At 51.2% G+C, this 27,126-nt stretch overlaps 1 protein-coding gene and 1 long non-coding RNA gene across 2 annotated transcripts in view; one reads left to right on the top strand and one right to left on the bottom strand.

Annotated features, from left to right (window-relative positions):
• Positions 1 to 27,126, top strand: part of KLHL29 (kelch like family member 29) — a 159,343-nt gene that overhangs the window by 9,003 nt on the left and 123,214 nt on the right. The gene's annotated exons all lie outside the window — the stretch shown is intronic.
• Positions 25,721 to 26,777, bottom strand: LOC141493431 (uncharacterized). The gene is made up of 2 exons (XR_012470215.1): positions 26,246 to 26,777; positions 25,721 to 25,852 (listed from the first exon to the last, which is right to left on the bottom strand). It is a non-coding gene; the product is annotated as an uncharacterized LOC141493431 (long non-coding RNA).

Here is a 27,126-nt window from a genome sequence, read left to right as displayed (position 1 = left end):
TGTTTAACAATGGACTCTCAGGAGGGAAAGGGGAAAGCATGCCCTTCACTTTTAAGTTTAATCTTCATTATGATTATTTTTCTCCATCATTTTCTTAAGTCACATGTTCAACAAAACAAACCAGCTTTGATTTATAACATTTGCTGATGGGAACCTATAAACATTCCCATTAAAAATGAAGGGATTAGGGGTGGATAGGTGGCACAGTAGATAGAGCACCCGCCCTGGAGTCAGGAGCACCCGCGTTCAAATCCTGCCTCAGACACTTAATAATTACCTAGCTCTGTGACCTTGGGCAAGCCACTTAACCCCATTGCCTTGCAAAAAAAAAAATTGAAGGGATTAGGTTTGCTAGCTGCCTGGAGCTGGCTCCAGCATCCAGGATTCTTCAATTTAGAACTGCCCCACTCCCCAAATCCACAAGGATTTCCTGCACATATCACATCTGCTCCAGGCAGGAGGCTGAGAGGATGGCATACCAGGCAGAAGAAGTGATCTCTGCCCAAGCAAAATGCAAGAGGCCCAACTCTCCAAATAACAGATACAGCTTGACCTGGCAACTTGGCATCCACTGTGATCGGGGTGATGATGAGGTGGGGGGAACAAGGGGGCTACTGAGCAATGGAGCTAGAAACAGAAGGAAGGCTTCAGGAGGGAGAGGGTCTCGGAAAAAGGGCACTTCTCCTGGGAGGCAGAGATCTGGGAGAGAAGAGCATTTTCTCGACTTTCCTTTTTCTTCAACATCAACTAAATACCAACTAAATGTGGCCAGACTGTGCTGGGAGTTCTACTCCAGAGCCTTGGAATTCTGGGCTTCAGGAAGTTCTCAGGTCACGGCCAAGATGCGGGAACAGAAGAGAATAGCCAAGTCTAGCTCTAATGTCTGATCAATGCAGGCAGCTGGGGAGGGGACTGCTGGGAGGCCCAGGGACCCACGAGAGGGAGCTTGTGCCCTGCCACCCCAGGCTTTTGGCTTTTACTGGCAGATTCAAACTTGGCAGAGAACCTCAGTGGTTGAATTCTTTGCATATTGTTTTTCAAGAGCCGAGCAGGAAAATAGCAAGTTTCTGATGAAAACATTGGCAGCGGTCTGATTTGCTTGTCACCGGTCCATCAGCTAGACCAGGGAGCCCTCCTGTCGGCTTGTACCCCCCAAGGCTTGGAGTGCCCAGAAAGGTCTTTGAGAAGAGGAGGGAAGGGAAGGGTCGGAATGTGAACTCTTGGTGGCGAGAGAGAAAGCTGTTGAGCCTTTCTCAAGGATTATCGATTTGACCTCTTTGGATGAGAGTGGGCCAGAGAGATGAACGGAGTCGGAGAAGGAGCTCCAACCCACCCCTAGTCTGGAGCCCTAGTCTTATTGTCTTGTTGTCCTGACTCCCCCAGGAGGGTCGGAATTCCAAGGATTGGGATTGAGGACTGTCTTGGGGCTAGGCTACTCCCCTGGCTGCAAGGGAATGGGACCCAGACACTCCAGGAGAAGAGGAACTTTGTATCTTGTGTGTTTGCCTTGTGGAGTCAAGGGCTACGTAGTATCTAGAACAGAAGGCAGCAGGAGGGGAAAGGAGGCCCGATGTGGAGGGGAGGCCGGCAGCCCAAGCCATCCGGCCCACCTTTCTGAAGGGCCTCCCCTGGGCCAGGATTGAGCCTGTCTTGTAGCCCTGAGCCGCCGGGCTGCCCTCTTCCCTCTGGGCTTGGGGGCCTTGCACGCCTTTGACTCCCTGCTCCTCTTTGTGCCCAGCTGCCCTACAGAAGGAATCTTGTCTCCCCTTCTAATCTATAAGCTCCCAGAGGCCAGGACTTGTCCCCCTTATGTCCCTCAATGCTTGGTCCTCCACCAGGCCTGTAGTTGGTGTTCAGTCAAGTTTTAAATCAAGATATCAGAGTAGACAGGACCTTAACCTTTGCCCAACCATCTCTTTTTACTGAGGAGGAAATTGAGGCCCAGAGAGGGGCCCTGAGGTCTTTCTATGCTGCTTTGAGCTAAATGTGGGCAAAATACTGGGAGCTTTCCAAGGATGATCTGATGGGTTGAGTGATGTCTCACTTGATTTACCCCATGTGAACAAATGTAGGTGAGTTATTTGGGAGAATCCAAGCTGGGGACAATGATCCTATCTTCCTTTCCCTAGTGGCTGGGATTCTAACCTCAAGTCCCTTGGGAATATCTTGTGACTTTAAAAACTAGGCAGGCCCAGGGTGGCTGAGTTCAGTTGGCAGGTTCCCTCCCCCTACGTCTCCTTGGGCCTCTGGCCCTGGCAGCTTCCTGCAGCCTCCCCCCTGACCCAGCAGTTCTGCCCTTTGGGATCTAGCTTGCTTCTGGCTTTATCCCTCCCAGCAACCCACAAATTTTGTTCTGCCCTTGAAAACCACATTCTGGGGAAGGAGGAGCTGAGAATCCCCCCCCCCCCCCCCCCCCCCCGCCCCAGCCTTTGGTGCTGGCAGGCTGGTGGATGGGCTACCTGTGACTGCAGACTGAAGAGAATGGAATGCAGGCAGCGAAAAGCACTTGGGCCTGGGGTGGACTGGGCTGGGCTTTGGAATATGCAAACTGCCAGGGACCTCCTCCTGGCCTAGTCCAAGTCTGAAAAGGATTTGGAATAATCCCTTAGAAAAAAAAATAAAAAAACTTTCCATCCACCCTGGAGAAAAGTAGTCTGAAGCATCTGTTAGAAAGCTGCTGCTCCCCAAGCCGAGCCAGGCCTCCCCTCCCCATACTTCCCCTGGGTTTATGGGGGCTGAGAGGGGAGACCAGAAGGAGCCCAGCCTCCCAGGGTTCATGCTGCCTCTGCCTCTTCTAGTCCTGCTGCTGCTGCCGCCGCCGCCACTGCCTTCTGCCTCTACTGTGGCGGTTGCTGCTGCTGCCCTGGCTCACTCCAGGGGCCATCGGGAGCTGACTGAGATCCAGGCCCCTGCAACGCTGCCAATGAAAACCATCGCTAATAAACAACAGAGCAGCAGAGATGGCGGCCTACAAAAATCACCCTACAGAGGGTCAGCCTCACGTTGCTGTGCTACTAGGTGGCCCCCCACACTAGGCCTTGCAGAGGTCCCTCTGAATGGCAGACCTGACCCAGTGCCGCCCTCATGAGGCTCCACCCTGGATGGTACCAGAAGGCAGAAGGGGGTGGAGTCAGGATCAGCTCGCACCTGAGGGCTTCCCCATGGGTGCAGCTTGAGTCAAGGAGAGGAGGAGGAGAAGGAGACCAAAGGTGGCCTACCTTCTGGGCCTTGGCTAGATTTGCCTTCCTATACCAAGGAAGTGGCTGAAGGCCTGTCTGTGGCAGCCCTCCAACTAGCTGTCCCTGGGCTGCCTTGAAACACACATTGGAGCACACATGGTGCTGGAGGGGAGACCCCCCCCCAGGTCTTACACACACACACACACACACCACACACACACACACACACACACAGTCTCACACATACCCCAAGCACAATTACAAAGGACCCTTCTCCTTCCTTCCTTTCTTTCTCCCTTCTTTCCTGCCTTCTTCCTTTCATTCCTCCTTCCCTTCCCTCCCTCCCCCTACCTCCTCTCTTCTTTCTCTCCCTTCTCCCTCCTTTCATTCCTCCTTTCCCTCCCTCCCTCCTTCCTTCCTGGTCTGGATGGCATAGTCAGGGAATCGTTCAGACGGTAGGTTTTCCCTTTAATGAGAAAGCATTTGAAGACTTGATGATTCCAATGAACCAGTTAGAAGAAGATGCTTCAGGAATCCTCGAGACTAGGGTGGCATGCCCCCAAGAGGGTCTTTCTCAGTGACTGCTAAAAAAAAATTTGGTGGTCTAAGGTTCTCATAGCCTAGAGAGGAGAGCGGCAGGTGAGCACCCCGGGTCTGGGCTGGGCCTCGGCTAAGTACTTTTGGTGGTTCAGCCTATGGGCCTGCTGTGGTCTACATTGGGTTTAATGACTTACCCACAGAATGCCTCAAAAACCAAAAGAATCCTTTTCAGGAGACTCCCCAAGAGGCTGGTCGAGCTCACTGGTGGTGTGTGGCAGCAGCCCCTGCCAACGGCTTGGCCACACAGAGTTTTTCATGTAAACATAGCTCCAGATGAGCAGAGGCCAGCCTAAGCTCCCACATAGGTCCCATACCTCTCTCTGGTATGTTGAGAGAACAGAATCTGGCCTGGCATGCCTGAGACTCTTGCCCTTCCCCTTAAGGGGCCCCAGATGCTATTGTTGATTATTCTCTGACTCGTTGCTTCCAGAGGAGGGAGAGGATGGTAGCCTGAGGTGGTAATCTCTTTCCCAAAGCCCCAGAGATAGCTGGGCAACCAGGAGCAGGGGCCACAGGGTCCAGGAGTCCTTCATATAATTCCCACACATCCCAGACCCCTAGCCCCCTATGTTGGAGGAAAGTTAGGTCTCTCCTCCTTGTCTTTGGGTCTCCACAACCACCAGGCAATGGTTTGGCTCCCCTTGTTCACTCTCCAACAGGTTTTTCAACTTTCAGTACTAGTTCTTGTAGCCTCTTCTGCAGGTGATGGGTGGACTGTGCTTATCGCTATTTGGGCAGTATTGTTGAACCATGCTTATCGCTATTTGGGGTGGTATTCCAGATATGACCAGAGTGAACTGGCATTTGAGCATTCAGGAAGGGGAAGAGAAGGAAGACAGGGAGATCTTAGTGTTGTGTGGTCTGGAGCATCTTTGCTTAAAAACCCATCCTACACATGGTCTAATCTCTATTAATTACAAAATTCCCCAAAGTAAGAAAGACCTCAGAGTTAACTAGATTGACCTGGACCTGAGAAATCAATTCCATCTTGAATCAATGTTTTCGGACAGATTGAGACTTATTGGTAGGGTGTCCTGTGGTCTTGTTTTCGATACCTCTCGTGATGGGGAGCTCAGCGCCCCTAGAAGAGACCTCTTCTTTTTTCTTTCAGGTTCCTTTGAATCCCTCCCTAAATCCCTGTAAGACCCATCCGGGAGGCAGTAGAGATGGGAAGAGAGACTGTGCTACTCAGGAAACCTTGGCTCCCTGGAGTTGGGTCTCTGAAGTCTAGGCCAGAGCCTACTAGAGCCATGGTAGTGCTGGGCAGCCAGGAGCAGCCCAATCTGCTGAATAGGCATGCTGGGATATGGAGCCTTGGCTGCTAGATATTTTTAATTTTCTTAGGGAAGATGTATCAACCAAGTCAGCTGTCAACAAAGCCAGGGAGGTCTCTCTCTGTCACAGCCATCAGTCCTGAGGACACATTCAACATGATGGGAGCCCAAAGAGAGGGAGGAAGAATAGCCTTGCCCCCAAAGGCTCTGACCACAGTGGTCACGACAGGGACTTCTGCCAGCTGACATCCCATTCCCTTGGCCTCCCCTTAGCTCTGAGAAGGAGGACCTGGCCCTCTGGAGTTCTTTAGAATCAACAGCCTTGAGTCTGGTTCTCCTACCTGGTGTATCTGACCAAAAACTCCCAGAACTTCAGGGAATCTATTAGAGACCCCACCCTGTGGCCACCTACCTTTGGCAGCCTTGGTGTCCCCAGGCTAGGATTTTCTCCCATCATCCCCCAGCAGAGCATTAGCAGGAGGTCAGCTCCAGGTAGTGGTACATCTCTTTCTCCTTCCCTTTTCTTCTGCCTTCCTCTCCCTTCCCCTCCCTTCCCCCGCCCTTTCTCTCCTCTCTTCAGCTGAGCAGTAAAAGGAAAGGGGAAAAATTACCTGTGAAAGGTTGTACTTTATGCAGAAAATGCAAATGAAGTGGAAAAATGAACTGTAACCCTGGAAAAAAGGTGTCCCTGGATAGGTCTTGCTCTGAATAAGCTAAGGACCAGTGAGAACATCTTGAAAAAGGCTAACCTTGAAAGGCCTTGATCATTGTCTCTGAAGGGTCCTTATGGAAAGGGCAGGAAGGAGCTCTTTTCCATTCTTGCTCTGAGGGTTGGGATTAGAGGAGGGGACCTCATCACTCCAGAGACAGTGGGTCTAATGAGGATTCTTAGTTGCTGCCCTCCCCAACTTCTGGGCCAAGCCAATGCCCAGCAGCTGCTGGAGGAGGGGGCAGGGGTGCAATGGGAGCTCCCCAGGGCTGGGACTAGTTTTCATTTCTTAGTGTCACCAGGGCCTGGCTTATTTGAAGAACTCATTAAAAGTTTGTTGACTGACTAATTGATTGATGAATCTGCCAGGAATGTGCCAAGTGCTGCCCTTCTCTCTGGGGGCAGGGAGAACACAGCGTGGTTCATTACAGCCAGCTTAATGCAAAGTAGTCCAAGAGGGAGCGGACAAAGATGGCCTCTGAGCTGCACTTGCTCGCTGGGAAGGAATAGTAGAACTGGACCAAGAAAGGCACCAAGAGAGTGACTTGGGTCAAAACACGGAGCCTGGGCTTGGTGGAGTAGATGGGAAGAGTGTGAGAAAATTAGAGCACAAGGTGGGAGCCGTATGAGGGAGCACTTAAAAAGCTTAGGAGTTTGGGCTTGGTCCTAGAGGTGACATGGAGTCACAGAAGTTTCTTGAGGGAGGGAGTTCCATGGAACAGCTGTCTTTTAGGAATAGCATTTTGACAGCCATAAGGAAGATAGATTAAAGAAGGAAGAGCAGGAGAACCAGGCATAGGGGAAGGTGGCTTTAGCCTTGGCTAAGCCTCCTTTGAGGCTGGAGCAAAGAATTCTAGGGCAAGAGATTGGGAGCAAGGAGAGATCTTGGAATCCAACCCCTTCATTTTGTGACAAACTGAGGCCTCTTGGTTTGCCCCAGGGTCACATGTCTGGTCCCTGGAAAGCTAGAAAGAAAATCCATGCCCTCATATTGACTTTGGCACCACCTGATCCAGTGATGATGAATAAAAAGGACTTGGAAGGTAGAGGAGAAGAGAAGAGGAAACCACAGTGGAGAGGTCTCTATTCTCTTGGCCAAGTAGTGACAGAGGGCTTTTGCTGAGAGGGATGGAGTCTGGGGAGAGAGAAGAGCTTGCAACAGCCCCCATGGGGAATATGTTGGAAACAGCTTGGGGAAGAATGGTCTAGCCCAGTGGGAAGTTCATTGAGATGAAGTAACATAGATGTGGGATGACCCCAGCCAAGCCCAGGTATCTGAGTGTTCAGGAACATGTAAGGAACAGCCCAGGGTCAGGTTTGGCAGGATGGGCCCAGATAGCACAAGGGAGCTGGGGAGCCCAAGATAAAGATGGTGGTGAGTTATGCCTGATTGAATCAGCCGACCAGAAGGAAAGTCCATGAAGAGGAGGGAAGTGAGATCAGATATAGGAGGATGACTGGGAGAATGGAGAGGAAGGAAGTGAGTAATACAGGGAGGATGAAGAAGTGGCACAGTGAGAGGCAGAAGGTTGAAGAGAGGCATTTCAGTGTCCTGGGTCCTATATAGATGATGCTGTGGACCCCATCCTGGAATGGAGGAGGTCAGGTGCAGTGGAGGAAGCCACCAGGGGAGGGAGACATTTGGGGAAGACCAAATTACCCATTTTTAATTAGTACATTTGAATCACTGGGTTTCTTGACTTGGCTGTGTGACCTAGTCCAAGGCTCTGCCTTCTCTGGGCTCAGTTTTTCCCTGTGTAAATAACAGTGATGGACTTTTTCTCTTAGGGTAGTTACATCCACTTCCAGCTCTGACAGTCTGTGATGGCTTCTGGGTTGCAGGGGAAGGAGGGTCTTCAGCAACAATCTAAATAGATGTTCAGCTTCCAGTTCAGCTTTCCTCTTCAGGGGACTTTTGTAGCCCCACTCCCATCTCATCCAGGATAAAAGGATCCCAGCTTATCAAAGGGGGTTCTGGAGTCACCGGGTCTGTGTAGACCTGAACAGTGGTCCTTACTGGAGTGATCCAGCAAGGCCTATGGCCACTGGGTCTCCGGTGGAGGGAAAAGGGAGAGGAGTCTGCCTCGCATCTGGGACCATCTCTAGACATCCTGATTCCTGTCTGGCCACCACACTCAGGTGGCTCTGGAGGAGAAAGTGAGGCTGGTGACTTAGCATAGCCTCCCTCATTCCAGTCTAATTCATTGCTTGTCATGGCCTCACCTCCCAGATGTCATGGTCTTCTTGGAGAAGGCACAAATATCAGTCACAGCTCCCAGGGCAACTTCTCATGCTCATCCAACCTTTCTTTTCAGTCAACTGGACCTCTGGGCTATAAAGTTTCTTTTCTCCTCTACTGACCTGTTTCCAAGCCCTTAGTGGGGTCTCCAACAGCCCCACTGCCTCACCCTCCCTGGGACCCTTTCTCTTTCACACTGAGGAAGCTTCTTCTAGAACAGAGCATATTTTGTGACCCCTCACTGTAAGCCCTTCAGAAAATGTTCCATCTATCAGGTGACCCCTCAAGGTGCCTCACCCTGAAGAATGGGGAGGGGCTTTCCCCTTCCTTTCAGCCTTGGGGGGGGGGGCAGTCTCATATACCAACATGTCCAACCATTCCATTTTTAGATGAGGAAACTGAAGCCACGGAGTTCAAGAGGTTGATCCACAGTCACCCAGCTAAGAAGTGACCCAGATGGGATTTGAATCAAGGTCCACAGTCTCCTGATTCAGGCCCTTGCTGACCCCAGGATGTGTGTGACCCAGGCTGAAGTTTGGGCTGGACCCAGGAATTTCTTGCCCCCTAGAAAAGATCCAAGCATCCCTGTCCTCCCAAGGCTGGGATCCAGAAGCCCCCACTAGCCTGGCTCTGAGCTGCCCCTGGTGGTCCCCTTCTTCATTTACCAAGCTCCAGGAGGGAAAGGTTGAATCCTGGGCCTCTTTGGGCAGAGTCATTGACTGGGCTGGGCTGGCCCGGCCCCAGCAGCTGGCCGCTTCCAGATGTCAGCTGATCACCAACACAGGGACTCCTTTGTCAGCGAGGTCTGGGCCCTTGGAGCAGCCGGCAGGCTGAGATCTGGGCCTCAGGCTCAGGCCCCAGCACCCCAGTCCCTTTTGGCTGCAAGGAGGCCCCTCCCTGTTTTGCTCAAACTTGCCCACACTTCCCCTCTGTCTGGGGATCCTTCATCAGCATAATCCCTACATTCTTGGTCCCAGCCACTTAACTGGGTCAAGAAATTTGAGCTGAGGCTATAAGCGCCGGAGTGGGGGGTGGGGTGGGGGGGCAGCCTCCTTTCATCCAAGGCCAGGGGACCACCTCCCCTCCCACCCCCAGCAGCACAGAACTAAGGGCCTAGGGAGCTCCTCTGGAGAGAGCTCCAGGCTCTGACTGAGTCAGGCCTGTCCATCCAGTGCCCCCCACCCCAAGCCTTCCTTGCCTGTTATTTGTCAGCACGTTGTGACTTCCAAAACCCAAGCGTCCTAGCCCAGTGGCCTCCTATGGGGGGGGGGGGAGCCCAGAGCAGCTGCCACAATCAAGGGTCGGTCAGTGCTGAGTCATGGTAGCTTTGCCTGGGCCCATAGGCGGGCAGGCGAGCAGGCAGGCAGGCGGGCAGGCGGGCAGGCGCTGCTACAGGGTGTCTTCCTCACCTGACTCATCCAGGAGCTCACCTTCCGGCTACAGGGCTCCCGATGGGGCAGGCCAGAGACACCCGCCACAAATTTCATGGCATCGTCTTCATCTCCCTCTCCCTCTCAAAATCTCCCTCTTTTCATCTTTGCTGGAAAACGTTGAACGTGACTCATCTCCACTCCTGGCCTGCCATGGGCCATGTGACCTTGGCTAATCCCTTCCCCTTCCTGAGCCTTGGTTTCCTCACATGGAAGATAGAATAAACAGCCTTCGGCCTGCCCTGCCTCCCACACTGGGCTTCTCTGCAGAGCCGCCTTTTGTTCCCGGGCTGCCCTTCAGCCTGAGCCACCGGAGGACCCCAGGAGAAGTCCGTGTCCTGGAGGGGAGACTGAGGGAGTCCAGCACGGCTGAGCAGAGCCTGTCCCATCCAGCCTGCTGCCGTGGGCCGCCTTCTCTTCCCTCATGCTCCTTTCTCGTAATTAGGTATGTGGTTATGGGATAAATTATCCGGGATAGGAAAGGGGCAACTGAGGGGGCAGTGATCGGGGTGGGGGGCCAGGAAGCCTGGATGCCAATCCTGTTGACATGCTCCAGTGACCCTGGTCTGCTCCATGATGTCCCTTTCCTGATGCGGAACCTTCACGGGTTGGACCCTGTGGTGAGAGCTCACTTCCCTCTCCCATACATCTCCAGGATCCCTGACTTCCAGGTCTCTGACCATATCCTCCCTTCTTGGAGAAGCCGTTCCCCAACCTCTGAGCTGGCCCCCCCAATCTATCCTGTAGCTGGTTTGTCCACAGTCACACGACATTTCTACTCTCCCTCTTAGATGGGGAGCTCCTTGAGAGAAGGGCTAGTTGGGGGGTCGGCTTTGGCTCTCTTTGAGGCACACTGCCTGGCGAGTAGTAGGTGCTTCAGAAATGTGGTTGACTTGCTTTGCCATTAATATGCACGCACACATGTGTATGTGTGTGTATCTGTGTGTCTGTGTGTGTGTGTGTCTTTGACTAGATCATTTCCCCTTTCAGAAAACCAACTCCCTTCCCTGTTGAATTGAGGGAGAAAGGTAGAGGGTGATTTCTGAGCTCGCCTGTCTCCTTGTGGTACTTGGGTGGCATTCAAGCCTCTCTCCAATTCCTCCCAACACTGCTCCCCTCCATGAAATGTCTCCTCACCCCCCCCCCCAGGGTCAGTTTTCTCTGCCTTTACTCTAGACCTTTGTGTTTCTCTTCCTCCCTGGAAGCCCCTCTTCTTCTCTCTTCATCCTCCCAAGGGGAAGGGAAGAAGGATTTCTGTGACAGCTACTGTTGTCTCATTGGATCCTCACAACTCCCATACAAGTTACATGCTGTTATAGTGTTCATTTTATAGTTGAAGAAACTGAGGCAAACTGAGGCTTAATCCTCCCTTCCTTCAAAGAGTTTTTAAAAATACTTTTTTTTTTTGGTTTTTGCAGGGCTATGGGGTTAAATGACTTGCCCAAGGCCACACGGCTAGGTAATTATGAAGTGTCTGAGGTCAGATTTGAACTCAGGTCCTCCTGACTCCAGGGCTGGTGCTCTATCCACTACGCCACCTAGCCGCCCCTAAAATTTTCTCTCCCTCTCATCCTCCCTCCCATTGGGAAGACAAGAAAAACACTATCCATTATCCATAGGAAGTCATGCAAAATGTATTTCTGCATTAGCCATGTTCTTGAAAGAAAGAAAAGCAAAAACAATAAAATGATGGAAAATCGGCTTCCATCTGCACACAGAGACTCAGAGGCCCTCAGTCCATTCTCTGGAGGTGGATAGCATCCTTCAGCAAGAGTCCTCAGGAAGTGCCTTGGAGAAGAGCCAAGTCTTTCACAGTTGAACCTGTTCCAAGTGGCCGTAACTATAGAATATTCTACTGGTTCTGCTCACATCACTTTGCATCAGTTCACATGACTCTTCCTAGGTTTTTCTGAAACCATCCCCACAGTCATTTCTTATAGCACAGTAATCCCATACCGCACCTTGCTCAGTCATCCCTCAGTTGATGGTCGTTCCCCTCAGTTTCCAGTTCTTCTCTGGAAAGAACTGCTTTAGACATCTTTGTATTTCACACACACACACACACACACACACACACACACACACACACACCAGGACCATTCCCCTCCTTGTGATCTCTTGGGATGCAAACCCAGTGTGGTGTTGCTAGGTCACAGATTTGCAGATCAAGTGTAGTTTCTTTCGTGGTCTTTTGAAGGCAGGTCTTGGTAACCCTTGGGGAGCCCTTGACAAATAGCTGTTTGGCTTATTCTGTGGGGCATGTGTCAGATGACCTGGTACAGTGTTGGGGAGTCTAAGTTTAGCTTAATAGCTGTATGACATTGGACCAGTCACTTATTCTCTCTGATCTCAGTTTGCCCATCTGTAACTGCAGAGGGCTATCTCTTCCAGGCATTACCACGTTCAGAGGAGGTGATGCCAGCCCATTTCTCTGGGCCAGTGGCAGAGGGCTTGGTGGCAACAGAAGACCTACTATGTCCCAAACACTGTGCTAAGGCCCAGGATGGGGAGGACTCCTGGCTTTGGAATCAGGGTGTGGGTTTGAATCCTGCCTCTCACTGACCACCTGTGAAAGCTGCCAAATACCTTCAGTTCTGAAATGAGTTGTTGGGAGCAGATGGTCTGAAGCCCTTACCTAGAATGGTGGTCCTACCAGGAATACCGTTGTGTGGTTCCCCCCCCCCCCATAGAGACCCCAGCTTCCCTGGGACTAGCCTTGACTGCCTAGTGGCATCATAAGGTTGGTCACACCCAAAGTCAGCTCTGGCCCTGAGGGGGCTCTCTCCTGAGTCATGGCCTTGCCCAGGTTTTGGGCCCTCCTTCCCTTGTTTGGATGGTGTGGAATATGAACCAAGTAGGTGTCCCACTAATGTCCCAAGACAGGGCATCCTGAAAGCCCCCAGCCCTGGCCCCGAGCAGAGCCAGAAAGCCAGGGGGCCAGTGGAGGCCAGAGCTAGCAGGAGTCTCTTCCTCCTTGTAGGCAGGTACCCAAGGGTCTGGGAGGCTGGAGCCCCGCCTTTGACTGAGGCCCTCTCCAGTGCTAAATGGGGCACCTCAGACAAAGGCGAGCCAGCCACTCGCCCACCAGTGGGGATTTTCAAATGTCAACAAGCCATTTCTGTCCCTGTTTTTACAGAATGAAAATCAGTCATTAAGTAAGAAGCAGCTGCTGGAGGAGTCCAGCCGATTTCCATTTGCAGAGTGTGGGGGCTGGCCCTGAAGCATTGGAGGAGGGGAGGGGGATAGCCCCTGGGCCTCTTGGTGAGGCTGGGCCAGGCTGCCCATGCAGGGGAAGCCTTCTGACCTGGGGTACAATATAGCTCCTTTCCCATAATGGGACCTATTGGTCCACCCCCCCACCCCACCCCCCTGACCCAGTCCCAAGGCCTTGGAGACTGTCTGCCCCTCTCTCAGAGTCTCTGAGAAGGGCTGTTCTCACAGACTGTCAGAGCACATCATCCCTCAGCCCCCTTGTTTGAGAGGTCACCTGGCCAGGGCCCCCTTGGCTCTGACGAGCCTTTCCCCTCGTTGCTTAAGAGGTTTTGCTTCAGAGTCCCAGCCTCTACTTCTATCTCATTTCCCCCAAAGGATGCTTCTCAGGGACCAGAAAAACAAGAATTCCTGGACCCCTCCCCTTCATGGAGGGGAGTTTGGGAAAAGATTCAGGGCCCAGGAGATATACTGAAATGCCCTATCACTTGACAGTGATTCTTTTTTGCAGAGGAGAAAACTGAGGCACAAAGAGAGCAGTGGCTTGCCTCTAGTCCCACTGTTGGGTGCCCAAGACCACTGAGCTATACTGTTTCTCTCATGGTGTCCTGGTTCTCTGTGCCCACATCTTAACTCCCATAGATCCTTGGACCCTAGGGATGAAGCTCAGGATCCTGTTCAGGGTCCCTGGGCATTGACAGAACTGGGGCTCGCTCCCAGGCCTCTGGCTCCAGACTCAGCAGGTACTTTTGGCTCTTCCCACACCAAACCAAGGACCTTGTTTCTTTTGTCTTTAATCCATGGCTGCTTCTTGGGAATCAATGAAAGACTGCTAAGGGATGCTGGGAAGGAAAGGCAGCTCACAGCCTACAGTACACACCCCATTGGATTTTGCAGGGGCCAAATATGTGCAAACAAGGTGAAACAGGAAACACTGCAGAGAGGAAAGGCATTAGAATTAAGAGATGGGGAAAGGCTTCAGTAAATGAGATGTTAGGGAAGGGAAGAGGTAAAGATCGGGAGGGAGACCTTCCAGGCCTGGGAGACAGGCCTAGATGAGAGATGGAGCAGTGAGCAGGCCAGTGTTCCTGGAGGGGAGAGGCTGTGGGGAACTCGGGGAGAAGGAACCTGGAAAGGGAAGAGAGCAGGCTAGGAAGGGCTGGGAAGGCCAGAGCAGTTTGCATCTTCTCCACAAGGTGATGGGGAGCCACTGGGGTTTACTGAGATGACGGGTGACCCACTGCTCCGGGACTGGGTAGGAAATGGAGGATGCAAAGCCCCGTCTACTGCATCTGATACCAAGTCACGACACATAAGTGGGTGTTGCTAAACACAGCTCTGAAGCTCTCACCTCCTGCTCAGACCTCCCTTCCGCCTGGAGGCCGACATAGCAACTCCTCCATCTGCAATGCCGGGTCCCTAATTCTAATCTTTCTCCTTCCCCTCCTCCCGTCTATATCATCTCCGTCTTATTCCAATTAGCTGGTCAGTTCATGATTTGCCTTGGCCCTCAGGTTCCCCCCACCATGTCTAGAATGCCCCCCCCAGTTCCTGGAAACCTTATATTCCAGTTTATGACACAGCTAAGGGACACTACCCCTATTCTGTGGCACTACCCTTATTCATTGGCACTGCCCCTAAACATTGGCAGTATTCCTATCTATTGACATTCTCTCTAATCATTTGCATTGTCCCTAAACCCTGGCATTGTCCCATTCATTGGCACTGCCCCTATTCATTGACACAGCTCCTATTTACTCATCTGTGCATGTTGTTTCGTCCTGTATAATAGATACTCCTTGGGGCAGGGCCTTTGATTTTTATATCCTCAGAACTCCAGCTCAGAGCTTGGCACATAGTAGGTGTTCAATAAGTGATTATTGAGATGAAACCACAGGGAAATCAGAGAAAGTGTGGACCAAAGCCAAGCATCTCGGTGTCAGATTCATGGAATGGACTGTTGTCATGCCATAACAAAGGATGCAGGGAGCGGTTCCAGAGAAACCTAGGAAGACTTGTATGAACTGATGCAGGGGCAGGCAAGCAGAGCCAAGAGAATCATAAACAATCCCAGTAATGGTGTAAAGCCATCTTGCAAGCCTGGGCCTTCTAATCAGGATCACCGACTCATGATGAAACGCGCCACCCAGGTTCTGACAGAGGGAGGGCAGACCCTTTCAGAATGAACAACCCGAGAATTGACTTTGCTCGATATTTGTGAACAAAGGATTTGTTTCTTTTTTGGTGAGGGAGAGAGGAAGGTGGGAGGAGCTAAAACTGCAAAGTCAAAATTAATAAAAATTCTAAATAAGGCCCCAAACTGAATGGAGGCTCTCTGCAACTAAGAGAGTCCATTGGTTGGAGCCCAGTCTGTCCTGAACCATCTCTCATTTTGCCCCTCTGCAATAGTCTTCTGTCTCATTATAAAGCACTTCCCCTCTCTGGACCTCAATTTCCCCATCTGAGTAACTGAGATAGGGGTGGATTCAAGGTCTCCAAGACTCTGGGTCCCATCTTACAGTGATTCAAATGTATTTATCCTTTGAAAGGCCTCCCCCAGGGTCCCAAGGCCTGGGGTTTGACCCTGGTCTCAGGGCCCTTTGTCCCATGGTACTGCCTGGCTTTAGCCAAGCATTCCCCTGTCCTGCCCTGCATGGGACTGCCTCAAGCGCCAGTCTAAGGGGGAATGCCAAGGCCAATATGGTATCAAAAAGCCAGATGTGTCCCAACAGTCACAGAAGGAGTGACCCTACCTTTCTTCCGAAGGTATCTTCTAGCTCACCTGGAATCAAAGGGCTTGGTCTTGGGGGATCCTGAACTTTGGGTAATTGAAGGCAAATCCACCCTTACCCCTTCCACCTCAAGACCATCAGAATGAAGAGCCCCTGCAAGCTGGGGTGTGGGGGCTGGGCCCAGAATGTGGGCACCCGTGGGCAGGCTTCCCTGCGACTGAGCTTCTCTAAATCCTGACTGGAGCCTTCCTGCGATGAGCGTTCATCCCTTCTGCCAAATTGCCACCTTTCAGTGCTGACAGACAGACAGGCGGGTACACAGGCCAGGGAAGGAAGATTGCCCACTACCTTGGGCACTAGGGTGTCATGCAAAATTGGCTAACCACAGGCTTTCGAACCATTCTGCTGGGGCCGCTTATTGCCTCATTGAAGTGACGCATCGGCTCAGGAATATTTCAAGTTAAGATTTTGAAATCTGTTGACTGATGAGCTGGGTCATTAGCATCGGCATGTGACATGGGTGAAACCAGGAGAAGGTGGTGAGTCGTCTTGAAGGAAAGCCTCTCTGCAAGCACTCAGGGTCTGGGCACTGCCAGGCAGCACAGATTGGCTGCTGGGCAGCTTCAGGATGCGAGTTTCTACCTCAGGGATTCTAGTGTGGTACAGAATGCTCTTAATGGCCATCACCTTCTGTCCTTGTGACCTTAACCGGTTGGGGGAAGGGAGCTGCTGGCTCTTATTCTTCGTGGGCATTAACGTCTGTCTGAAGCCCTAGGGAAGATGTGCCGCCCATGCATCATACTCAGTCACTTCCCAGTGACAACAGCAGGATCCCCAACTGGGAGGGAGAGAGGAAGGGTGAACCCAAGGTGGAGAGACTATCTGGAGACGTCCTGGCCATGCCTGGGCTGTGGGGGGCAGTGGAAGCCACTAGGAATTAGACACCAGAAAGTCTTCTTCTCCATGCATCTGGGAGCTTGGGTCGAGCTACAGAGAGAAGGCTGCAGACTTGGGTTCAAATCCTGGTTCTGACACCTAGACCTGTCTCTAGGACTCAGATCCTCCAGAGGTCAAAGGAGATTGGACTAGATGATCTCTAAGTGAGGTTTCCAGCCTGCTCAGTTACCTCCTCTGTAAAATTAGGGGCTTTGAAAAATATCCCAGGCAGGGGTGGCAGGAGCAGCCCCCTAGGCAGAGGTAATGTCATTTGTGAAGGCACAAAGATGGGAGAGAAAAGTTGGGGAGGGGAGCAGAAGGTTGAAGACAAGGCTGGTCATACAGAGCTGGTGGCCCCCCAGTGGGGATGACACATCCTGGACTCAGGATCTGACTCCAACTGAGTCACTGAGGGACCCCAGTCAAAGCCCTTCACTCTGCCCCCCAAGGAATAGGCTGTGCTCAAGGGCCCTGGCCGTTCTGGGGAAGAGAATGCTTGTCCCATAGCCAGTCCACTTTCCATTGCTGTCCACCCAGCAGCCAGGTAGACTGAGGCTGCCATGGGAGTCCACCTCAGCTGAGGCTGGGGGCCTTCCAGCGAAGGGAAATGGATGCAGAGTGGGCACCCAGAAGCCCCTTCCCTCAGAGGTCTGCAGGAAATTTGAAATGAGCCTGTCCTTGACAGAGCTATGGTCAGGACTGGTCTCCCTATTAGGAGAAGGGGAGGAAGAGATGCCCTTGATATATGGTGGGGGGAGCCCAGGGTCCTGGGTTAAGTTCTGGTTTTTACTGTCAACCAACTTATGCATGTGATTGACATGGGGAGGTGCTCATGCTCAGACATGGCTGGGTCAGGGCTGCCCCGTCCCAGTTCTGAGGGTGGTGGGCCCTGGTGGAGCCTCATCACCCTCATCAATAGAGACCTCCCTGGCTGGGCTCAGTATCTCTGATTTCAATTCTTGCCTTTTCCATCAGAGAGAGAAATTCTCTCCCCACCTTGCCTCTTCTCCATTTCCCATGAGTTGGTGCCTAGATTCTGGGTAAGGGTTTGTTCCAAGAGCCCCATCTTTGGGCCAGGAGCTGCAGGAGCTTTGGGGAAGCGAGTCCCTGATGGTAAAGCAGTGGGGGAAGGGACACAGAGTGATTGGCCTGGGAAAAAGACCTGGTGTCCCTAGGCACCACTTCCAGTGTCTGAAGGCTGTGACACGAGGGGTGAGGGGTGTCAGACTCGGTCAGTTTGGCCCCACAGGACAGACTCAGGAATGAAGAGGGTGGGAACAGAGAAGTATCTGGTTTGTCCTAGAAGTCCAAGAACAAGGCAGCCTTCCTTCCCATGAAGGGTCTACCCCCGGAGAGGCAGATGGCACCTCCCTGGAGGTTGCTGAGGCTTGGGTCTGCCACAGAGAGGATACGATTGGATGGGCTCTGAAGCCTCTCCTAGGACCCATGGGTGTGAACCAAGTGATGTTTGATGTCCTGGAAGGTCAGAACAGGGAGGGAAGAATCCACAGACCTGAAAGGGGGAGGGAAACCCATTGCCCGCAGACCCACTGCCCTCTCAGAGCAGCCCCACACATCAGCTCATCCTCATCCACACCAAGGTTTTGGTATCATTAAACTGAAGGGATGAGGAGGCCTTAAGAATCTCTGGTACAACCTGTCAGGGTTCCTAGGCAGTAACTGTCCAGGGTCTCTCAGCTAGAAGGGTCAGAGGCACAACTTGAACCCGAGTCTCCCTGCCTCCACATGGAGGGCTCTCATACGCCCCACCCCCCAGGATCCCCAGGAAGCCCTGGCCTGCAGGCACCACTTCTCTGCTTGTTTTCCTGTCAAAGCAATCCTGGAATCCCCTGAGGGCTGGGGCTAGGAAACCCCCTGGGAGGTGAAGGGTCTAGGGCATGACCACAAATCCTTGGGAGTTGCAGGGGAGCAGCACCAGCCTCAACCTCCTCCTCTCCCTCTTCCTCCTCCCACCCAGAGGCAATGACTCAGCCTCTCCCCATGGGCTCTAGTGGGTTGTGAATACAGAACAGAGAGGGGATTCCTCTGTGTGTCTGTGTCTGTGTGTGTGACAGAGACAGAGAGAGAATGAGAGGGAGAGATTGAGGGAGAGATGGGCCTCATTAGGAGCAGCCCAGAGCCACAGGTGTGTGAGGCTGGGCCCAACTCCCCTGGCAGCAGAGGGCAGCTTCTGAGGTTGTGAAATGCCCCAGGGGCCAGAGCCAGGGAGAGCTGGGCCCAGGCACAGATCACGCCTGCCTGGGGGAAGGGATAGAAGGAGGGAGGAGGATGCACAGGATGAGTCCTGCACCATCCATCCAGCACCAGTCAGGAAACCTGGGCCAGGAAGTCAGTGGAGAACAGAACTCCCCCAGGGGATGCAGGCAAATTTGGGGGTCAGCAGGGGGCCTCCATAGAAAGAGGCTGCTGGAGCCAAGGGTCTGGGAAGCTAGAGGAGAGGGAGCCAAATAGGCTAGGCAGGGGGATGACTAGTGCAGGACCCAGAGGCTCAGAGGTGCCTATGTGGAAAGAAGCCCATGTAGAGTTGGAGCTCCTGGCCCACATGAAGCAGGACACGGGATCCTGATGAAGCAGGGATGTGCGTTCGAGTCAGGGGAAGGCTAAGCCAGGGCTGCCTGGAGAGATCCCGGGGTCTCTGGAGCAGGGATGGGCCAGGACATCTAAAGGCTTAGCTGGAGCTGCATGAGATGGGGGAAGATTTGCAGTCCTCAGCTTGACATTCAAGGCCCCAATTCCTTTGCCTCCTAGGTCCCACCGCTCCCTCCCAGTCTGTGGAGCCTTGCCTCAGGGGCAGTTTCGGACCCCAGGCTTGGTTCTGCTGCCTCCCAGCTGGGTATCCCTGGGGGTTCTGTCATATCTGTGCTGGGCCTCAGTTTGCTCATCTGTGAAATGAGGCAGTAGCCTCTGCTCTCACTGGTTTAGGAAGGTCTTTGGAGAAGGAACCAGAAGAGCTTTGGCAGTCATCCCATGCTAGGCAAGGGGCAGGGATTATTGATCACTGATGCTGCTGCCACCACCGCCACCACCCACCTACTTCCTTCAATGTGCAATCCCTCACCATCCAACCTCCAGACTTTTGCCTTCACTGCTCCCTCTGCCATCTCTCCCCGTTGAAGTACTACCAAAACCCAGTTCCTGTGCTTCCCCCTCCATGAAGCCCTCCCTTATTCCCCATACCCCAGGTGGAAATGATCTCTAAGGCTTTCTTGGGTATGTTAAAAACCTACTAGTTTGTGGGATACGTCCAGGCAGCTCTGCGTCATCTTCCCTCTGCATCTCTCCCTGGCCCAGGGACCACTCTGAGGCAGACATTTTGGGGGCATCCAGCCAATATCATCATCCAGGAGGCATTCCTCTTCAGGGCTTGGTGGCTCCCAACCCCATTCTGGGTCTTCAGACAATTCAGCTCAAAGGAAAGCTCTCCCTCAGGTCTGTTGTTTGCCCTGGAAGAGGGTTTCAAGGGCCCTGAAGACCTTCCTGGTGCTTCAGGGTTCTACCATCAGGATCTGTAGCTGCTCCAGGGTCCAGTAGCAGTACAGGTCTTTGCCAGGCATGAAGGCCATCAGTTCTCCAGGTCCCTTGTCAATGTGAGAGTGTTCAGCATAGAAGGTACATTAATAAACATTGATTGATTGGTAGGTTGGTTGGTTGAAGGGCAGAGCGCTGCAGCAGGGGAATGGATAGGCAGGATCTGGTTGGGGGAGGAGTGCTTAGAAGGTCATCTTCACAAATTTGGGCTAGAGAATTAGAAGCAGAAGCGTTGTACAGCTCCAGAGAACCCCCTCCTGAGACAGAGGCTGAGGTTCCATCATGCTTACTTGGCACTTGGTTACTCCATGGACAAAGGAGATCTACCCATGGCCACTACCATCTACCTCAAGTCACATCTTCTACCCACCCTAATCTCTTTCTCATCTCCATGGGTCTGCATGACTTTCCATCACTTAATTATGATCTGCCTAGTACCAGCCCTAGCTATTCTGTGTCTGTGAGTCTAGAAGAGGCCCAGAAGCTGCCCAAAGACAGAAGTCTTCCTGGATTTTTTCATCTTCCTATGGAGGGCAGAGTCCAGAGGGACCCAGGACAGACTCAAAAGCTCTCCAGACTTAGCATCCTAGGCAGCCAAAGACATGTCATGTTTCTGGGGCTCCCAGTTATGACACAAGATGAATCAGATCTAGGAGGAAGACACCTTCTTTCCTGGTTCTTGGCAGAAAAATGAAGGTTCCTAGGTGAGAGGATCAGAGCTGTGGGCAGAGGGAGATCCACAGAGACCAACATTGCAGAATACTTTGTCCTGTTGCCTTCACCTAACATCCTTCATCCTGGCCACTGTCCCTTGTGGTTTGGTATAAAAGGGAAAGAAGATGTTGGTTCATCCTTCAAAAAATGATGGAATCCAGGAGGGAACTTAGGGTCTCACTAACTGTAATGAATTGTTTGATAAAATAGAAATAATGCAAACTTGGGACAAAGGGTCCTAGAGAAGAAAGGGCTCAATCCCTCCTAGAACTTATGGTGAAGAAGACAAAGCTGAACAAATCTACCATGCAGTGTAGACACTTGGAAAGCAGGAGTGTTGTGTTAGAAGAAAGATTACATAGGCCCTCATTGACCAGAGTTCTGATAGGAAGTCAGCTCAAGGGAGATGGGAAAAGTTTATGATGTAAAGAGGAACAATGTTGATTTAGAGGTGTATTAGCCTTGGTCATTGAGCAAGCCATGCCTAGAAAGGCCCAATGTATCCCTAGTGCTAATCTTCTTGAGCCCTCATCATGAGTGGGGAATTCCTTTCTCCAAATAACTTGAAAAGTCTAATACTATTGCCTAATGGAAGAAGAGGATGACCCTGGTGACCTCTAATAAAAAATGCTGCAGGCTCAGAGTCTTCATGGAAGAGGGCTTCCTCCTCCCCAGATTAGTCATAATGTCCACCAGTGATTTATCCCCAAGATAAGGTAGAACCACTCATGGTGTGCTGGTATTGGACTCAGCAAGGCCTGTACTTCAATTGTGCATCCAACAATTAAGTGTTCTCTGAATCTTGAATTCCTCATTTGCGAAATGGGTAGAATAATGCCACTAGTGTCTTCCTCACATAGTTGGGAGGCTCTAATGATGTATGTAAAAGCATGCTGAAAAATAACAAATGACATTTAAAAGGAAGTCCTTGCCCACTTTCATTCAGCTTCTGTTTTCTCTGCCAAGGAGAGTGTATTTTCATAGAACAAAAAGGGTTAATAGGAAGCTGATAGCCAAAATAAGAAGAGAGTAAGACAACTTATCACACATTGTATTGGATGAATGAAGGACTGAGATGGCTGAGAGTGGGAGGGAGGGAGGGAGGAGGAGCAGAAAGAAGAGGGGAGGAAAGCAGAGCAGAGGAGAGGAGAAGGAGAAAAAGGGGAGATGGGAAAAAGGGAGAGGGGAAAGAAGAGGAAGGAGAGAGGAAGAGGAGGAGGAAAAGGAAAGGGAAAGTGGGAGGAGGGAAAAAGATCTTTGAAAGATCCTGGAGAACAGAGGCATCCCAAAGGCCTGGGAAATGGCAATAGTCATCCCAGTTTCCTATAGCAGAAAGAGAGTAGAGTCTACAAACCATTGTGATTGTCAATCAGCTTGATTTCCATTCCTGGCTAGGTGCTAATAGTACCTTAGTAAATGGATATTCAGTGAAAAATTCGAAAAAAAGAAACAAGGATCACAACTCACCAGTGTGACTTTATCAATATCATGCCAATCTAAGCACATTTTCTTTAATTTTTAACAAGGTCAGTAGACTGGGAGATCACAGAAATGTTGTAGGGATGATTTGCCGAGATTTTAGGAAATGATTTGACAAAGTTTCTCTGAGCCAGAGGCATGGATTCAGTGACAGTGTAGGGTTCTCAGAAGTGTTTGAATGGCCAGACCCATAATAGCAATCCCTAATTTGCTGTCAAATTGAGTACCCCAGAGATCAGGGACCAAGGATGTGAATGAAAGCAGAACTAGCAGATGACTTAATACTGGAAGGGGAGCAAACATGTTGAATGATAAAGTCAGAATCCAAGAATTTCTTAGCAGACTCAAAGATGAAATCTAGGAGTGAGAATGCCAAGGCTGTGACTGAGATCCCACTTGTTGGAATCCCTTCTTTGCCCAGAAATTGAGAACAGGCATGAGACATTCCCTTGGCCTCCCAGCTGCTAGTGCTCCCCCACAGGTTGTTTCGTATTTATCTTGCCTGTATTTATCTATATTCTGGGCCATCTCCAGTCATTCTGATCCATATTTGGCCACTGGAGCCAGATGTCTCCAGGGGAGAAAGTGAGGCTGGTGACCTAACATAGCTCACTCGAATCCAGTTCCCATTCATGTCATGGTATCACTATGGTCTTCTTTGAGAACAAAGGGCAAGCATCATCACCATCATCATCTACCTATAAATGTGCAGCTCCCGTTTCGAATATCAGCTTCTTGAGGGTAGGATTGTTTTGCTTCTGTCTATATACACAGTTCCTAGTAAGTAGCCCTGGAATAAATCCTTGCAGATTGACTGATCAAAATTCCCTTCAAGTCAACAAGTTTTTAAAGTTTTTTAGTAGTTAAAACATCCTTTGCCAGATCCCTAGGACACAAAGGCAAAATTGGAGTCCCTGCTTTAAAGCAGCTCACAACAATTACGGCAATAAGATCAGTGGACCAATTACCTTGATAGAAGAATGGATGCTAGGGGAGATTTCTAAAGGGAGTAATTATTTTCTGAAGAAAAAGGGAATCAAGGAAGGTTTCTTGAGTGAAGAGACACTTCAGTTGGATCTTGAAGGAAAGGGAAATGTTAACGTACAGATGGGGAGTAAAGGTTGTTTTGACACAAGGGATCATGGAGAGGTGGAGAGGAAAAGACAAGAAGAGCAGATGGCAAGGAGTTGACTTGCCCTGATGTTTTGAGGACCCCTTCTCTCCAGGTGCTCTTCTTCCCTCTCTGGCTGCTCCTTCTCTCTCTCTCTCTCTCTCTCTCTCTCTCTCTCTCTCTCTCTCTCTCTCTCTCTCTCTCTCTCTCTCATTTCCCAGATTGTTATTCAGATCATGCCCACCCTCTTGACACAGGGATCACTCTGGCTCCTCTTCTCCCTCTGGTCTGCATCACTTGGGATCTCACCAGCTCCCATGGATTTAATGTCCCTCTCTGGTGATGGTTCTAAAATCTCCCTATCCTGCCTCATTCTCTCTGCTGACCTCTAATAGCTTATCTCCAACTCCTTTCACACATCTTGAACTGGATGTTCAGTAGACATCTTATGTTCAGCTTGTCCAAAACAGAATTCATCATCTTTCCCCCTAAGCCATACCCCCTCCAACCTTCCCTATTACCATAGAGGGCACCACCATCTTCCCAGTCCCCTAGTCTCAGGAGTCACCCTAATGTCCCCCCCCTTCTTTCCTCTGAAGGAAGGCCTTCATCACCTCCCACCTGGACAATTGTATTAGCTAATAGGAGGTCTGCTGCTTCCCGTCCTTCACTCTAGCCCACCTTCCATTCAGTCACCGAAATGATTTTCCTAAAAAAAACATAAGTCTGTAAGTCTGATCACATTAGCATTCCAATGACTCCCTGTTGTCTCTGGGATCAAATACAAAGTGCCATTTGGTCTTCCTAGCCTTTCCTAACCTTGGTCCTCCACTTCTTTTCTAGCCTAATTAGCTCTTCCTCCTCCTTATCACATACTCTTGGATCCAATGATCTCAGCCTACTGGCGGTTCCACAAATAGGCCCATCCATCTCTACTCTTGCCATTTTCTCTAGCCGTCCTCCTGGACTCTCTCTTATCTCCAACTGCTGACCTCCTGGCTTCCTTCAGATCCCAACTAAATCTCAGCTTCTTCAAGAAGCCCTTCCCTCCTGATTATATCCTATTTGTCATGGATATAGTTGGCTTTGTCTCTATTTGTTTACATATTGTCCCCTTATTTGATTGGAATGGCCCCTCCTGGAGGACAGGACCAGTCTTTTCCCTCTTTTTGTATACCCCAGAGCTTAGCTCATGGCCTTCAACCTAGTAGGTGTTTAACAAATGTAGACTGATTGATTGATAAGATCGACATTTGTGAGGAGTGGATTGCAAGAGAGGAGTCTAGAAAAGCAACTTGGACCCAGACTGGGAGGGGAACTTTCAGTGCTAAGGAATGGGCATTATCATTTATTCAGCAGGCAAAGGGGAGGGGATCTTGAATCTCTGACACAAAATGCCTTGGAAAAAGAATGGATTGGAAAGGGTCAGATTGCAGGCAGAGATAGCAATCCGAAAATGCTCATGCTAAACCAGGCAAAAGGGCCTAAGGGCCTGAATGAGGTCATTGCCCCAGTAGGGACGGGAGGTGGCGTCCACAGGGCTAAAGAGTGAGCCAGCTATGAGTCTGGGAAAAGGGAAGATGCATCGCCCTGGTCAAGGTGAATAAGAACAGCTTCATGCAGGGTTGGACCACCTCTGAAGGGATAGCTTGCAGTGCAGATGTTAAGCAAAACCTTGAGGAAGGAGAGGAGGTGATGGGGATGAGGGAGAACAGGCCAAGGCTGAGGTCTTAGGAGAGCCCTGTGTAGGGGCAGGGAGGGCAGAAGAGTGGTGGAAGACACCTCGAACCTGGCATGGGGACAGGGCTGGGATTTGTGCCTGAGATGTCTTTGCATAGGATAAATCAGAGGCCAAGCCTGAGAACTGGTCTCTAAGGCTTTCTGTCCTCTTTCCAAATTCTTTAGCAAAACTACCCAGAACGCAGAATCTGAAAGTGTCTAGCAAAACTGTGATATGTGTCTGGCACCCTCCAGGGAAGAGCCAGGAAGCTTGGGGCTTAGCTAACTGGGGTTCTCGAAGGCCTTTATATTTCCTGCTGTTGTCCAAGAAAGAAGGTAAACTTGGCCCTTTCTTCTCACTTCATTCCCTTGTCACAAGGGCTGCCCTCAGAGGCTGATGGGAGCTGCCAACCTGGCTCACAGCTGGTGAGTGATGGCCATCAAGTGCCTGGGTCCTGGTGGCCTGGGTCGATAGCACTCTCAAGGCTCATCTGCAAAAGGGAAAAGCTCCAAAGAGGCGGTAGTGGCGGTGGCAGCAGTGGTAGTAGTGGTAGTAGCTGCTACAGGTGCCACCACCACTATCTCCTTCCCAAGAAGAGTCTGGGCAAAAGAGCTTCTGTCAGAAAATGCATTGATTTACTTTTCCAGTACGTTGGCCCAGTCTTCCTTTGCCACCTGAATGCTGCCACCTCTGCTGGCTAAAAGGGAAAGAAGACTCTCTCCTCTCTCCTGTGGCCTCCTCCTTCCTCCCTGCTCTTCAGCCTCTCCTCCCTGGGAGGAGGAGACATCTGCATGATTAATAAGACTTCAAGTAGGTCACCAGACCCAAAGCTGCCCAATACCTGGCTGGCAGAGGTTTTAATGCATAGGTTTCTCCTGTAGAGGGTCTTGCTCATGGTGGGCTGGATGACAGTTCTGAGTCATTGCTGAGGACTGTGAGGACTGGAGATATGTCTGTCAAGCTGTAATACCTGTGATGGAAACGGGGTGATGGGGAAAAGAATCAGTGCTATGCTGCCTGGGGCTGACACCCCTCCCAAAACCAGCTGCTCCTCCAAATGGAAGGATGGGGCAGGAATTCAAAGGATGAGGCATTGCCCAGCAACGTGGCTGCTGCTCTGGAAGAAGGACTTAGGGTACATGTGGTACAGAAGTCTTTGATGTCTGGAGGCATGGTGGTGCCAGTGATGGGGGGAATTACTTCATTAAAGGATCCATGGGCGGATGGATGACTGAGGAGCATCTCAGCCCCATCACTCACTAGAGCCAGCTAGCTGACATGGGGTGCCACCCAGGACCCAGGAGCCCACACCATCTTCCTTCAGGGCTGTTGCAAGCCAGACTGCTGCCCACGTCCAAGATACCTGGCTGCTTCAGTTCTGCACCCTTCCTGCACCCGCTCCATGTGGAGACATCTGAAAATGTGGCCCTGCATGACGATGAGGTTCTGTGCAGAAGCTCAATGATGATTGCTGTAATTCTGGACAATCGTGGCCATTATCAGACGTTATCGCTTGAAGCTTGGCAATGTGTCTGGCGATCACTGCTGCTAATCAGCCTCCACTCCCAGGATGAAGAACTCACTCACTCATCTTCCTGAGGATCATTAAGGTCTTCAGATAATGCTTAGCTAGATAGGAAAGCCAGCTCTGGGAGCTTTGGGGAGGGAAGGGGTTTGGGCTGGGGGTGCCGGTTACAACAGAAGGTTGTCCAAGTGAGTCCAACTGCCAAGAGGGTGCCCCTGGTCCTGTAGCCCAAAAGAGTTCCTGGAAGTTTGACTGCCTGAGAGGCCAGGCTGACCCACTGTTTATGGCAGGAGGTGAGTATGGCTCCTCCTCAGTCTGGACACTCCCCTCCTCTCCCTGCCGGGTGGCAGTCTTTGTGACAACAACAATGTTTATGGCACCAGGGGGAGGCTCCAGGGTCCTCCAGCCCGACCCCCTTAATGTTCAGAGGAGCACCAATGTGACAGAGCAAGGAGCCTGGGCCTGATCTCAGAATCACTGACCTGGAGAGGCTGAGCCATAAAGTAAAGGAATCTCTATAAGAGTTCACCTGACCAGTCACCAGCCCTCTTCCCTCCCTGGGTGCCTTGTGGAACATCCCATTACAATGTTCATGGAGTAATAAAGTCAGACAATTCATTTAACTTTTCCTCGATTACCCTCATTGCCATTTCCTTTGGTTGGCAGCATCTCATTGCCAGGGTGCTATGAAGCAGGATGACACTCTCTTGTTTATCTCC

Source organism: Macrotis lagotis, chromosome 1, assembly GCF_037893015.1.
Source record: "Macrotis lagotis isolate mMagLag1 chromosome 1, bilby.v1.9.chrom.fasta, whole genome shotgun sequence".
Classification (NCBI taxonomy): Eukaryota; Metazoa; Chordata; class Mammalia; order Peramelemorphia; family Peramelidae; genus Macrotis; species Macrotis lagotis.
This window is presented reverse-complemented; position numbering and strand designations above follow the sequence as displayed.